This window comes from Alosa pseudoharengus, unplaced genomic scaffold, assembly GCF_046254945.1.
Source record: "Alosa pseudoharengus isolate Yale_2024_CS ecotype anadromous, Long Island Sound unplaced genomic scaffold, YU_APseudo_1.1 YU_APseudo_1.1_scf_17, whole genome shotgun sequence".
In the NCBI taxonomy this organism is placed as follows: Eukaryota; Metazoa; Chordata; class Actinopteri; order Clupeiformes; family Clupeidae; genus Alosa; species Alosa pseudoharengus.
The window spans coordinates 25,880,696-25,892,724 of NW_027468640.1; positions in this window are offsets into that span (position 1 = coordinate 25,880,696).

Genomic DNA, 12,029 nt, shown 5'->3' on the forward strand with positions numbered 1-12,029 from the left:
TGTTACATTATCCACACCATCATAGGCCAGAGAAGGTGCAGAAAAATAACCTACATGACTGAAACTAGAGATACAAAGCCGCATACAGAACAGGTCAATGTCACACTAATGTCAAGTGTCTTCTCCATGGTGCTTCAAATTCACCACACTGAACATTATAAATAAGTCATTAGTTACAAATTCGGTCTCCACAGTATATTGTCAGTGTTTGCAGGCTACCTCATGATTGAACATTAAGTTAATGTCCATAATCTGGACACTGGCATGGAAAAGCACTGCAATCTCTCTCCACTGTCTCTTATGGGAGTGTCGCCACTCTGTTTTCTCTACTGCTCTGGGGTTCACCTCCTCAGTAGATGACTGACATCTTCGCTACCAATCAGGGATGTGACATCAATCCGCCTTACAAAGCGTTTTTGGGTTTTGTAATGGACACTTTTCTATCTTCAGGTAACCTAATGCCGTCTGGTTTTGCTTAGTCTTCTTGTTAACCAAGTATACCTGTGAAGTTGGGGTCACAACCCCAGTAACTGTCTATAACTGCTATGTTTTCAGATGGCAGACTGTGGTTATTAATAGTCATTAACAGAAAAACCTGAGTTATGGAAAATAAAGAACTGACAGACAGACAAATGTTTCTCTGACCACAAACACTTGTTGTGTTCAGACAAACCTTCTCTGCAGAGAATAACTTTGTCCTTTGCCCTCTGTGTACATTCATTTTAGGCTATAATACTAATATTCTTAGGCTACTCATTTAGGTTTATCACCTCCTAAAGGAGCATACAGGTCTTCGGTTTTTCCGCTCCACGAATGCATCAGTTGCGGACCCAGTGTAGCCTCCTTGTTACAGGTCAGACTGTGTTAACCTTGCTCTGGCATCTGAGCATTTTGATGTGGTGTGGCTTAAACTGTAAACTTAAATGGATTGGAAAGATTAATGTTGGGAATAAGTATTTTAAACTTAATTGTTTCATTGCAACAATTTAGCCTACTTTGCCTTTTACTCAAATAGTTTACTACCCTAAGATAATCTAACATAACCTAAAGAAGGGAACATTATGAAACAAAAAAACAGGTACAGTGCAGGAGATATTACATCAAAACGCTAGCTTGATATTAGCCCTTCCACTTAACTTCATCCACCCAAAAACACTGCAAAGTTTTGATATTGTATGAATGTAGGGTTTGAGAGGTAAATTAAAATGTTCATCATTTGGTAAATTAAAATGTTTATCGAGTATTTGTCAGCACCCCAAGACTGTCATCACAGTACCCAATTTGGAAAAACATATCCTAGAGGGCATATAGGGGAGCCGGGCACTGCATCCATTTTCTTCTTCTAATGCCATTCTGGCCTAGACCCTGAAGTCCACTAGTGATATCCTCTTTCCCCGAGGACAGCCACACCTGTTTATTTCCTCTGTTGCTGGAGCCAACACAGGTTGACCAATGCCAAATGTGATAAATAAACCTAGAGAGGGTCATGCCCCTCTCTCAGTCTCTCTCTCTCTTTCTCAGTGTGTGTTTCTGTGTGTGTGTGTGTGTGTGTGTGTGTGTGTGTGTGTGTGTGTGTGTGCGTGTGCGTGTGTTGTGTTAATGGCTCACACGTCTTGAGTGTTGGTTGTCTGCCAACCACAAGCGCAGATGTCTAGTTGCTGAAATACAGTGGAGTTAACAAGCTTGATCAATCAACCACCTACTGCGCTTATAAGTTTGCCATTACCACCGTCGTGACTACAAAACTCATATAGTGTAGACACATATTCAGAGGAAATTTGAAAGAATAAAACACGCAATGGGCACTAATTTTAGTGCTCTAAATATGATTGATGTTTTGGAATACATTTGATGCAGGAATGCCTCCTAAAATGATGTGGGATTTGAATATTGTAGAGTCAGTAAGTAGATCTATCTATTATACAGTACACGTTTGATTTTTCGACTGTAAACCCTGGAAAAGTCTTGGTAATTATATTGTGTCTGTGTCACACTGAATAAACAAATGAATCACCAAAACAGGTTGATATTTTAATTTGATATACAAACATGTCGATGTTTTACTATTTGGGGAACAAAGGGACTCTTACAAATGGGTACCTTATATGTGCTGCTGGGTGTAGATGCATCTCTTAGTTCCACATCATGATAAGTAATGTCCTTATTTTGGACTTTTCAGTTCTTAAGTCTTTCACCCCAGCCAAATCCACATAGCTCTTATTTCCAAGTCTGCATAGTGCAAGGCTGTAATCACTATGAGAAACAACTGCACTAAACAACTGACAATTGTTGACAGATACGGTTGATGACCACAGACTGGCTCACTGATGGATTACATTGAAGAGGAGAGAGAGAGAGAGAGAGAGAGAGAGAGAGAGACTGGACAAAGTAATGAATTAGGAAAGAAAGAAAAAAAGTCCTTTATATTCTGGACCCACCAAACCCAATTAGTTCAGTCTTTTACACAAGAAAGTTCTGAGATTCTGTGAGGAGTTATTCATATTAGGAGGATTTATAAAATGTATAAAAGTTAAAGTTGACTATATTTAGACATTTTAATCCAAATCAACACGGACTCACCATGGCGCGTTTGGGAATCAAACCCAACTGATTGTCAGGAGACATGACCACTGCTTCACCATGCCCACCGATTAATCTTGCACACTTACTGTCATTTAGCCTACCAACTCCTCTTTTTACTAACAGTATTCAGTCCTTCACACATAGCAGGTGCTCATCAGTTATCATTTAGCAGGATCATGTTTCCTAATGTTACTTCATCTGTCTGACAAATGGCATACTCTAAAGGCCAATTAGAAATAATGAAATCAGATATAATGAAAATACATGGAGACGCCCCCAGCTGTGGCGCAACTGCACCGTAGGCCGGCGCCCCGGTTTGATTCCCGTCCAGTGGTCCTTTCCGGATCCCCCCGACTCTCTCTCCCACTCACTTCCTGTCACTCTCCACTATCCTGTCGCATAAAAGCCCAATAAAATATACTTAAAAAATAAATTAAAAAATACATGGGGACCTGAACCCTAAAGCAAATTGTGATCGTCGCAGTCTTGTCAGTCTTGACATTGCAGAGGACTTTATTTTAATCATCACTTTATTTTTATCAACACCATCAGGCCGTTTTTTAAAAGTAAATGTTCCAATCAATGATCTAGGCAGCACATTTTCTTCTCTCTCCTTCATTTTACAGTCTAATGATTACTGACTAGAACGGCTCGGGGTCAAAAGTCATACGGAATCGATTAATCTGCGCTATTTTTTTTAATCAGTTATTTTTTCTCAAATGAATTAATCGAAATTAATCAGTTATTTTGACAGCCCTACTAAATATGCTTTTAAAGGGAATCCGCTTAAATAGTAAGCTACTGGTTAGAGAAAGAAATATCTGTATATTATATTACTATGTGGTAAACCTCATAGCACTATAGCATATGACTCAATGGTGGTTTCAGTTATCACAAAATTATGGGTGACCACGATACATAATCCGAGCATGTATGTTTTGTCAAGCTATTTGTTTTAGCTTCTGTCCTCGGATGAAAAGTGCCCTGTGTTGAGATATGGTTTTGTCACCCTGTCGCCAGTAGCCTGCTCCTCTCAGCACCTCCTCGTCTTCTATTTCAGGGCCTTAATTTGTCCGTGCCTTACACACTGTCCCACCACACAGGAGCCCTGCCCAGCCCCCCACCACGAGCGTCTCAAAATTCTGCTGGTGAGCCGTTTCCCTGTAACACTGTCCTTAGATGTCATGATATCAGACCGTCTCAGTTGAGCTCCCTCTACAAGCAGAAAAAAATCATGGTCCAACGCGTTGGCACTAAACAAAAAAATATATGTATATAAACAATGTATGTAAAATATATGTTTATGTATAATATATAAAGGCACAATGTGCAATCCATTGTGCCTATAGTTGAACTGAGAGTACATACAAATTTATGAGTATGTATTTAATCTTTAATCTATATTTAATTTGCTGAATGCTGTCGACTCCAATGTGTTTTGTGTTCAGTGGTGATGACGCAACACACTTTAAATACATCAGTGTGTCTGAATGTACATTACATAAACAGTTAACAGCATTCCCTTTCTACATGAGCATACTGCTTCTCATACCATTACTGATGCCTGTCACATGAAATGTCCTGAGGTTTTACAAGTATATCCATCACTGTCAAGAGTTAGCATGCAAAGCCGTACCCCAAAATAAATGCACTGGAAAAAGTAAGAGGCCTCAGGTGATGTTGTAAGGTAACTTCAAGTTAGGCTTACCAGTGCCGCTTTAAGAAGATTTTATTGGATATATATATATACATATATACACTGCAAAAACTGCTTATCTAATGAAATCTAACCAAGTGTGATTAATCTTATATTAAAAAGTCTAGTTCATATTGTTTTTAGTATAAAAACACTTACCTAGTGCTTTCTCGTAAAATAATTTGACTTAATTTAAGAAGAGTTTGACTCCTTTTAAGACGTCTCATCCTGAAAACAAGCAAATTTGTCTGCCAGTGCGTTAAGTAAATTTGTCTTGATAACACTTAAAGTAAGTCAAAGTCTTACTAAATTAAGTCAAAATGATCTTTTGATAGAGTTCTAGGTCTCTTCATACTAAAAACAATCCCAAATAGATTGTTTGAGATTAATAACACCTGGTTAGATTTTATTTTTTGCAGTGTATACATACTATGTATATTTTTTAACTCCAAATAAATTAACCCCAACAAAACAACCCCAACACTAAATTAATACAGAGATTGTGTAGTGTCCTCCACTATCCCACTTGATCTGACCCAATTTTATCCTCTCATGTGCTCTTACCAGTGCTGTCGAAAAGAATAACGCAGTAGGAGACATTTCTGAGATGTGTTGTGCTATTTTCATAATAGGCTGTTTGAATGATCGGAAAGTGACACTTCTCTCCTATTTGCGGCCAACTATTGTCAGAAGTCGTCAGTCCTTGCTTGCACAATGTATAATATATAATTAATGATTACATTGCTTTAGTTGGGGCTGAATTCCTTAATTGGTTATTGCATTAGCCCTGTCTTTTTTTCACTCAGGCTTTTTCTTATTGCACAGCTGCTGAAGACAGGGACATAACCTAAATATTCTTAAGCATGCAAGATACAAGGATCATAAATGGACCATTTCGAATTTCATTATAGTTCTTAGGTGTGGTAAATATGTTTACTATACTATAATACTCGGTATCAGAATTAGATCCATTATTCTTATTTACAAGGGCTGAAGCATTGCTGTAAGTAATCGAGCAAGATGTCGTCAGCAAAGTTTAGATCAACTCAACTATGGAATGTTTGCAATGTATTCTATTAATACTGAGAAAATATTAGTGTTTTGAATGTTGCAGGAGGCTAACATTAGAGAGGGATATCCAAAATATGTACACAAGCATATGTTTACACTCGCTTACACACACACACACACACACACACACACACACACACACACACACACACGCACACACATAAACAAACATGGACATGCAATCGTAAATCTGGAGCCCAATTTTAGAACTTGTTCCTGTAGAGGTCACTTTGTTTCTGTGATGTGATATTGTCCGCAAGCGGACGCACATAAACACTATTAATAAGCTGGTGTCTGGAGAGGGCTGCGAGGAAGATTACAATAAGCTCCTGAAATGCATCATTACGGCTCCATTGATTACTCAGCCTATGTGTGAGTGTGTGTGTGTGTGTGTGTGTGTGTGTGAGACGACAGAAAATAAATTTGCGGGGTCCTGTGAGATTCCATCAATTAGCACCTCTAAATTCTGCCACAGTATAAATCCCTCTGGGATCACTACAGGCAAAGCGTTGGTCTGGCCGGTCTCCACACCGTCCGCTGTTTGCCCTGACACCCAAAACTGTTTTCTCACTCACAGCCAGTGTGGTGACAAACTAAGCCAACCTTTGACTTGATATAAAACCATAACATGGGTTCACAGATATTTGGAACGCTGATCTCATGTATCTAGATAAAAAGTGTCAAATTAATTTTAATGACAAAAACAAATCATAGAGTTCAAATAGGCAGAGAGAAGAGGGCCCTGCGGATCCAAACCCAAATTTGGACAGATCAAAGATAGCTTAGTTGACATCAGAGCCTCATAAATCGACTGATTTAAACATGCTCTATATTAAGACACAGACAAGCATCAGCTGACAACCACCCTATCTTGAACGTAACGGGCAGTAAGAAGAGCAGAGAGCACGGACGTCTTGAAAATTCCGCACTCACTTCTGCCAATAGTCAACTAGACCTATGGCCTTCACAGAGTTCATGACTACCACCACAGACTCTGCTTGGGCAGAATGGAAATAAGATGTAAATGTCAAAAGAAAAATATTGAAGTTTTTATCTCGATGACATACACATTCCTTGCTGATACAAGCTGTGTATCATGCTTATTTAAATGCCTAAACTAGATCAGTAATATGAATCCATTAACTCTTAGTGCCACAGGAATGACATTATAACATATGCTCTGTCAGCATTTAATTACTCTATAAGCCGGGGTTTGACGACACCACAGAAAAAACAAGTGGGCACAAAGTTTCCTCCTGCTGACCCGAGGGGGATCACCATTAGAGGAAATGAAGCAACACTGGCAGCCTTCCGATTACCCAGATCAACACCTCTATTAAAACACCCTGTCTGTGTGTTTGGGGTTTAAGTTGACCTCCACACTAGTATGGTGCTCAAGAACCGTGTGAGGTTACTGATCACATAATAACACATAATAATTACAAGTGCTTCAGTGAGATTTGCATGGGGAAATGGTCATCTCAAATTCATGTCAGGACAAGCACCACAAACCTTAACTGGATGGAATCCCAGTGTATTATAATTCTGTATGTCTCTTTTATCAAGTCACTATTAAAGGGATGTGCTTTTATCAAGTCACTAAAGGGGTGTGCCATAAAAAGACAGCAAGCGCCTTAAAGTCTGTGCGCATTTAGATTTGGATGGCTGAGGTGTTGCCACTGACACTGGCCTTCATCCAATTGTCAACTACCTCACTACCTCAGCCTTTAATTGGCCTGACTTTGCACTACTATTTTATTGACTGTCTATGCACAACTCCAACCAAATTTTGCTGCTCTTATTTCTTCATTGTATGTGCCCTCTTATTTACTTATTTTTTGTTTACTTGAAATGTTATGTTTGTCTGTGTACTTAAATTGGTAAAATATGTCTTGTCTTCACCGTGGGATAGTGAGAAACGTAATTTCGATCTCTTTCTATGTCTGGAGCATGTGAAGAAATTGACAATAAAGCTGACTTTGACTTTGACTTTGACTAATTGTCCAATTGCATCACAATCTCCAGAATGGTCTCAGACCAGGCTGAGAGGCAGTCAGTCTTTGTCTTTCATAGAGCTGTGGGCTTGTGGGAACAAGGGGACAAAAGCTATTCTAGATGCTGGAACAATGATGGCCTTTAACAGAAGCTCACACCACCTAATACCCAACAAAAAAGCCATAGTGTAGGAACAAAGTGTTTCTTTACAGCCAGAAATGTACAAGAGGCACCAACAGAGTCTTACAATGACTAATGCAGACTTTTTTTTTTCACACTTCAAAACTAGAGAATGGTCAGTGTAGTTTGTGAACCGTTCATATTTTTTCCTCATGTGCATTTTTTCTTCAGGCATTTGTCTGTAAATGGAGAAGGGTGACGGATAGATTCTTTGAGGAGCGTGAGGGGTATGTCACAGAGAGCAAACTATCCTCTCCTCTCCTCATGTGATCGAGGAACGATGCCAGCATATGGCAGAGGGCTATCATAAGGACTCTGGTGGCTAATCATATTTTTACCCCTGTGACGGTATATGATCTTCAGATTTCATATATCTGGAATATGTCTGTAAACATTTATGATCAGTTTATTGAAGTACAAGTTGCGAACAGGTGTGGTTTATGAGAAGGAATATATTCCAATGTTGTGATATTGTCCATCATGGGGACAAGGACAGACACTAAATCATGTGCAACATGCATGCACAACATTACCACTTAAACCATTTTAATCAGTATGGTTAAATGACACAAATATTTGTATTTTTCCCCACACCCACATGACTCTTGCAAGACTACTCTGTGATAGTTTTTAACGTAACTAATTCAGATTCAAATTTGCTTAATTTACCCAAGCGAAATATGGCTTTTTATTGGAAACAAACAACCGATTGGTTTTCCAGTTTACAAATGCAAAGATTCAACACACACACACACACACACACACACACACACACTCACACACACACACACACACACACACACACACACTCACACACACACACACACACACACACACACACACACACACACACACACACACGCACACACTCACACACACAATTAGAATAGGCAGTCATGATCAAATACTTAAATGTGTTTGTCGTATTGTCCTTGCTCATCCTCTCATAAATAAACCAACTCATTTTACCTCACACCCTTGCCCAGCAGTGTCAGCAGGGACACATTGTACTGCCTAACCAGCTTAGAGAAAGAAAGTGTGAAGGCTTACTGACTCTGATTTCAGTCATTTGACTCCCATATGTCTCCATCATCTCATGAAGCACCACTCAGACACTAAGCCTTTCAGAGCCGACCTCCGGGCTCTCAATCACGCAGGCACTAACAGGTGGAACAGCGCAATGTCCCAATGTGTAATGACACAAAGCCACAGTACTAAGAGTGCATTTTGCACTTGGTAATTACATTATGGCACTCAATACAAAGTTCAATATCTCAGAAATGACATATGTTGTACAAGTAACATATGGGGGGGTGAGGGGTTACTGGTAGTATAAAACGGACACCTATTTACTGACCCAGAGTGTAGACTGTGAGTGCAAATGCAAATTAAGCTGTCACCAGTTAAGTAAATTACAGAATAATGGTCATAGCTATCAACACAAATGCCACCAGAACCCACTGTAAGGATCTTGCAAACTTCACAGAAAAGAAAATTACACAAATAGCATTTTCAATCACCAAGAAAAACGCCAGGATGGGACATCAAAATATAACAAATGTATAATGGCAATGAAGGGGTAACACACAACATAAGACATACAATGATGGATGATGGGCACAGGAGACAACATAGTAGATGTGAGACACAGGCAATACAGGTGGTGTACAAACACATCCATACATTAGTTTGACATGGAGACATAGACACACAGAGACAAAAACACATATTCATTCACTGCGTCGCTGTTCAGACATCATACCGTGCAGTGACCCATAAATCTCACACTGCTGACATCTATAGACCCCAGGCCCCACGTTTTCCTACAACTTACCGGGTAGCCACATGAGGTTTGGCCGTCAGAATGCAGCTGTTGGGGCCAGTGTTAGTAACGACAGACACTACGCCATTCTGAGCGCTCTGCTTGTTTTTGCTCTTCAGCATCTCTCCAGTTCTGTGTGGAAGGGGTGCACGAGGGAAGAGAACGCACCCCGGCAGTACTTACTGCTCCCCCTAGTCTCTGAGGATGGTTTCTTTAGCTGAGCTTAGTAAAACAAGAGGAAAAAGATCTCACAAATAGAAAAATGTACCTTACTGAAGAACTCCCAACAGACTAGGGTCTAGTCACTAGGCTAATTGACGCTGTGGTGTCGGAGGAAGGGAGGTGGTGGAATCTCAATGCCAGAACAGAGAACTCACAAGAGTGTTTGAAAAATAAAAACAGTTCCTGAGAATACGTGTATTCCACTAGATGAATATGTACTCACACAATTCAGAAAAGATCTCATGCCCTTTAAGTCCATATGCTAAAAACAAAAATATATTTCCACAGGATCTTCTTGGACCACCTTACGAAGAAATCTGAGGCTCTAAAGGCTCAACTAAAGAGAGCGATCAAAGTTGATCCTGGAAGTACAATTGGAATTTTTGTTTGCTGCAGCACTTGTTACCCGATGAGGGCAGCTGGTGGGTCCGTAGGGAATGCCACCAGGCCATGTGACTCTCCGCAGGGAGAGGTAGGGTTGCCCCGAGGGAGTGCAGAGGGAAGGGCCAGGGAGATGGAGAGAGAGAGACATCCAACAAGGAAATGTGACAGAGCAATAGAACAGTATTCCTCTCTCTTTCCCTGCAAAGATCTCCTGTCTCCCCTCACCCCCCCTCTCTCTCTCTCTTTAAAGCTATTCTATCACTCCATTGCTCAGATCAAATTGTCTGTACTTAACTGGGTGAATCCACGCCTCTTTACTCCGTGAACATAATCCATGAACATAATCTATTATGACATGTTCCAATTATTCACCCTATTTACTGTAAAACAGGAAGTCAGAGTAGTCCTCTCTCCCTATTTTATAGATTTGGAGTATCCAATGGAAGACAAGTTCAGAAGATGGTAAGGCAGAGGCATGTAGTCTGAGGATATAAGCCAATCTTTTCCGCCTGTGCAGTACCCAGGACAGTCTGTGTAAACTCCTCTAATCAACATCGGAATGTTTCCCCATCCACAGAACATGCCCAGCTGTCAGCAGAGGATTCAGTGGGACACCCCCCGCCCCAACATAATGTCAAATTCCCCACTCTTCTGCATCACCTGAGATAAATTTGTCATTTGTATAGAGTGATTTGTAATTATACACATAACTGCAATTTGGTGAAATATTAAATACAATTGCCTATTGTAGTGTTTGTGTAGTGACTTAAAAATTATGAGAGAGAGAGAGAGAGAGAGAGAGAGAGAGAGAGACAAACAACAGACAACAAAATCATGAATCAAGCAAAAGAAGAATATTTAGATCACTGGAGAAACCAAATTGCCAACCAAAGTAGAATGAATTCCTATCTGATCCTAAAAAGAGAATATGAATTGGCAAAGTATCTCATCTCTGTCAGAGATAAGAAACAGAGGTCAGTCCTGACCAAATACAGGCTCAGTGAATACAGAATATGTGTTCACTGTCAGGCAGAGATGGTTGAGACAGAGGAGCACTTTCCAAAATCCAAATAGTTATCCCACACTTTCAAGATTTTGACAATGATGAAAAATGGCCATACTTATTGGTGAAGGGCCCTCTGCTGCCTTAGTAGCACAATTTATCTTGAAATGTGAGGATCTGAGAGACTAAAACATATTTGTGTCTGTGATACACACACACACACACACACACACACACACGCATGCACACACACAAACACACACACACACAGACACACACAAATCACTTCACATCACATCACACTATTATTACTCTTGTTCTTTACTGCTGTTAGTTTTAGATCTTTTATGTCCACCCCACACTTTTTTTTTTGTCTTATGTTCTTGTATGTTATGTTGTATGTAACAATAGCTTTGGCAACACTGTTCCCATACAGTCATGCTAATTAAGCAACTTGAATTTGAATTTGAGAGAGTGAGAGAGAGAGAGAGAGAGAGAGAGAGAGAGAGAGAGAGAGAGATAACATTATGGGATTATAGGGCGAATGGCAGCATACTGTATTTGGAATATAAAAAACTGCTTATGTAATAAAATCCAACCAAATTTACATAAACCGTATATTGTTTTCAGTATAAAGAGACTTACCTAGCGCATTCTTATAAAAACATTTAAGAAGAGTTTTACTTATTTTAAGATGTCTCATCCTGGATACAAGCAAATTTGTCTGCCAGTTAAGCAAATTTGTCCTAAAACAAAGCAAACTCTTTTAATCCTGTCAGGGAAAATTGGTCTCTGCATTTATCCCAATCCATGAATTAAAGTGATGGTTCGGAGTAATTTCACCCTAGGGTCCTTTGCACCATGACCCCGAGCCAAACACCCTCCCAGAACCTGTTTTCCCTTGGTCGAACCCTGGTCGAGTAGCGCTGTCAGAAACTAATGAGTTTCTGCAGTCCTAACCCAGATAGCAAAGGGGCGTTGAGGGGCGTTGAATCCACGTTTGTTTGAAGCGGCGGAGGTTGATTCAACGTGGATTCAACGCCCCTGTGCTATCAGGGAATGATACCAACTTT